At 36.7% G+C, this 4551-nt stretch overlaps 1 long non-coding RNA gene across 2 annotated transcripts; it reads right to left on the bottom strand.

The window, feature by feature from the left end:
* Window positions 1–804: 804 nt before the first annotated feature.
* Window positions 805–3866, bottom strand: LOC131307718 (uncharacterized). 2 transcript variants are annotated; one of them, XR_009194205.1, is made up of 3 exons: window positions 2483–2660; window positions 2090–2208; window positions 805–1140 (listed from the first exon to the last, which is right to left on the bottom strand). It is a non-coding gene; the product is annotated as an uncharacterized LOC131307718 (long non-coding RNA). The 2 variants fall into 2 exon arrangements; XR_009194206.1 differs by lacking the exons at window positions 805–1140; window positions 2483–2660 and adding exons at window positions 2667–2757; window positions 3566–3866 and having other exon boundaries at window positions 1149–2208.
* Window positions 3867–4551: the final 685 nt, after the last annotated feature.

Below are 4551 nucleotides of genomic sequence, written 5' to 3'. Positions count from 1 at the left end.
TCAACCTACGTCGGAGAAGATGGATGGAATACATGGAAGATTATGACTTTGATTTGCAATACCATCCTGGGAAGGCTAATGTGGTGGCCGATGCTTTAAGTAGAAAATCCCTTGGGAATATAGCGAGCTTAGCCATTCACGAGTGAGAAATGCTTGGCGCCAATGGGGAGTTCGATTTGCACTTGAGTGAGATAGTTGATCATGCAACCTTATTTACCATGATTGCGCAACCGACACTTCTTAACAGGGTGATCGAAGCACAACATGATGATGAAAAAGCGCTTGAAATTCGAGGTCACATACTTAATGGTAAGAGCGTAAAAGGGTAGATTCTTCACCCCGATCAAGGCTCACTACGCCAAATTATGCTTTTTCCGGCATTTCATAAACGCCGGTAAAGATGAAATTAATGCCGGTAATAGTATTCCCGGCATTTGTTGACAAAAATAAAAAATGCCGCTCAGACAAGTGTCGGTAATACAAAAACGGCATTTGTACAAATGCCGGAAATAAAGCCGGCATTTGTTGTTGGTTGTCCCGGCATTTCTAAAGTGCCGGCAAAAAAATAGCTGAATATACTATTATTACCGACGGTTGATGCAAATGCCGGAAAAGGTAGTATTACCGGCATTTTATAAGTGTCGTGTTTCTTATTAACTTTTACCAGCATTTTTCAAATGTCGTTTTTATGTCTAAACCATCGCTAAACCTTCTTCTTCTTTTTTAATTTTTCATTTTTTAAAACATGTTTTCTTCATTAACAAATTATCCAAACCTAGTACCATTTTTGACAACAAACTATATTTCCTCCTTGCAAAAGTTCAACTAGCAAATCCAAAATGCAAGTTACATATATAAGTAAATTGGACATTGTAAAAGACAATTCTCAAAGCAACAAAATAACAATGCGGGGCATAGAATGCCAATGTGAAAATCAAACCCAAAGCGTCAAAATACAAGTTCCAATTGGCATGTGTATCTCCAAATACAAAAGACCCTACTAACCAAAGCAACACAAAAACCCAAAACATGCTTTTGGTTGCGAATCTCCAAAACAAAAAGACCAAAAACAGTTGTCATAATCAAGAAGATTTTCCATCATTCCTATTGCATGTCCATGTCTGTCTACGTCTTATCAACCTGCAAATGAAAGAAACAATTACAAGTTTATAAACAAGTATGCATGTGCGTGTGTATATAGTCCACAACATCCTATATAATCAGTAAGTTTTAAGATACATGACACATGCATCAAACATATCACACTACTAGGAATAGGCCGTGCCTAAAAACACAATGCAACATAATAGCGAGTTTTCAACTATCCAAAATTACTATTCAACAATGTCAAAGCCACCACATGCATAATAACCATAAACTTCCATTATGAAAACAACCTTCAGTAATCAAACACCATTCCTAAGATGGATCTATAATAACATTAACCTAGTATAATAGCATTTCATGGTTTGAACATTAATTCCAATACTTATACACCAACTTCAGCATCCTAGCTATTACTTTCGGTCATTTTTTTAAGGCTACTTTTAAATAAAAGCATCAACTTTAAAAATTAGTCCCAGCTATTATTCCACGGCTTTCACTTATCTCTAGAAAAACTTGCAGAGTGTAACGGTGCATGAAAAGCAGAAAGACCAATGAATGTAATCAAAATGTTTAGCCAACAAGGCAGTGAGCTTAACGGTGCATGAAGAGTAGAAAGCCATTCTAGTTGCCTGAACACATTCACTCAGTCTATCTAGCCTAGCCAATTCTATGAAAGCCCAATCCAATCATCTTGAATCACTGATATCAAGCAAAGCATTAAAAAAAAAGTGTTCACGTTCAAGTTCCAGAACATCCAAATGCATGAACTGGTACAAGTAATACATGTTTCAGTTTCTAATGGTCCAAATGAAATCATGACCAAGAGGAAACGCAATTAGTTTGAGCAAATCATGGCCAAAGGGTTCTTCATCCCATCAGTTTGAGCAAATTAAAATTTCAGATACATTTATTAGGCTTCCACAAGGAAGGTCGCATTTTGCGACTAGCTTCTGCTTTTGCAGTATGATTGGTTCTAGTTTACCTTTTACAGAGCCAGGTGTGCTGCTTCTCTCTTCCTTTTGGCTTCAGCTTTGGCTTCCACTTCTGCTTTCCTTTGAGCTTCTTCCGCAGCATTGGCTTCCGCTAGTAATCAAGCTTTATCTAAACACCATATACCAAAAGCATTACGTGAATTCGGCCCAAAAAAAGAGAGGATGACAATAAATAAATTTGCATAACTAGATGCATAACTAGATACATATAACTAATTGAAACAGATCATAAATTCCATAAAAGCAAATCATATAATTTGAGATGGGTAAGTACCATTTACTCATTCCCATCATATTAACCAGAAAGACTTGAATATCAACTAGTTAAAAAGAACTACAAGGTCACGGAAAGCACAATCAAATTAAAAGAAATCAATATTTACCTTGATTTGGACCCTAAGCAGCTCTAAAGCAGGGTTGGACCACAAACTAATTATGTTGTCCAACACATCAAGATGGTCTGTATGCTCTAACAGCTCATCTTGGTCTTGGAAATAGGTTTCGTATTGAACCGGCCAGCTCATAATCAAATACCCAACAAAACAAGGAGAAAATTGGGAAATTAACCTGAAAAAGTTCAGCGCAGCCATGATATGCCAAGGTATCTCTCACAACGCCAGGATTGAAAGCAAGGTAAGGTTGGCCTAAAGCTCGTAACCTGTAATGGAAAAGTTAATTTCAAATCAATCATCCAACTGAAAGAAAAATGTTACAACAAAAAGAAATAGCAGTTCAAGAAAGAACAAAAAATTCATTTCACAAGAGAAAGCTAAATCAAGCTAACAGATAAAGAATCATATCCCAATTGATGCAATACATCATGAATAGGACTACCTATTCTAAGTGCGCAATTAATGGTGTCCCCGAGTGGCCCGGAATTTAGGTTCAAACTTGAATTCCTCGATGCAAGTCATAATCTAAATCAACTAAACACGACTTCCATCTGAGAGTCCCATAACCAAATTATGGAACGATTAAACCGCTTGCACTCCAGCGTAAAAAAAGAGGACAGTGGCCTCTTACTACGATTAAAACTTTCGAGCTCAATAATGCATGAAATATCAGTCATACACACAGGCCAAAGCAGATTCCATAATCAAATTTTTAACCAGTGTCAAGCATTCTTAACTGGATTTTTTTCATCTCACACTAGCAAGACCAAAGGTAGGACAACTGAAGTGGGACAGTCAGCATGTTCATGTCGCTATTCTAACCATAGAACATTTGTTGATCTTCCACACAAGTCCTTCAACCACTTGGTTCATATTTTTCAACTTACGATGCAAATCTATCCTCCCACATAGATATTAGACAGATTTGTACAAAAGATGCTGAAAAAACCTAGGGCCCGAGTATTTAGAGGGAAAAGCTGAAATGACTGAATGATGTTAGTTTCCCATGCAAAGAAAGAATACTTCATGTTTCTCTATTGCCAACAAAAAAGCCAAGCAATAAAATTTTCTTACCTTTCCACCATTAGGTGTCCTAGTGCCAAAATTCTTGAGCGGGAACGAAGTGCATGAAATGCTACCCGACATCTGAGCCTCTGATACTCAGCTAAGCGAGAGGGAAGGATGGGCTAGAAAGAAAACACAGACAAGTCAAAGGGATCATTATGTTAGTTGATGAACATATCATAATAATAGCCATCGCAAAGGATAAGAATGAAAAGTACAACATTCAGGTAAAAGTTAAGATAATATTAAAGACTTCTCAAAAAGTCCAAATCAGCTAAAAGACAGAATATATGACGAGATTAAAGATGAAAATGAAATCTATCAGGACAACGAGTATCATGAAAACTATGAAAACAATAATAAAGAACAGGAATAAGTGTGTCTCCCCTCGATGTTCACATTTAAATCCTCAGTAAACCCTGTTATTGCACTGCAGCATACTAGATCAGCGCTTGAATACTTGGCTAGAAGCAAATGAACTAGCGAAGAGACGGAAGACAAAACCAGTCCTCCTAGTGCAACCTATTTTTTTTTGGATATGACCAACATCTTGATTTACACCAAGGCATTCTAGAAAGCTAAACGCACAGTTTCCCCGGCATTAGAGCCCCGGCATGCAATATAAAGCTGAAAACACGATATAAATGAGATGGTATTCCAGTCAATATCACCTAATATGAATGTGGTCTCTATTAAAGCAACACTCACACGCTGATAGAATTCGACATATGTATAACAAAAGTTCATCTTAGAAAGCAAATGATGAGAAAGAGACCAGTCTTGTCTTTGAAGACAATACCAAATATACTGATTGCACGTGGAATGGGCATATAACAAACTAAGCCAGTAAAACAAACAAACTTATCAGAAAAACATTAACTGTACAGATTGATACTTAACAAAAAAATTGTACAGATTGACTACCAAATATCAGCTACATTCTACAAGGCTAAAAGCCAAGTAATATATGATTACAAAGTAGATACAATCAAGTA

Source organism: Rhododendron vialii, chromosome 11a (assembly GCF_030253575.1).
Source record: "Rhododendron vialii isolate Sample 1 chromosome 11a, ASM3025357v1".
Taxonomy (NCBI): domain Eukaryota; kingdom Viridiplantae; phylum Streptophyta; class Magnoliopsida; order Ericales; family Ericaceae; genus Rhododendron; species Rhododendron vialii.
This window is presented reverse-complemented; position numbering and strand designations above follow the sequence as displayed.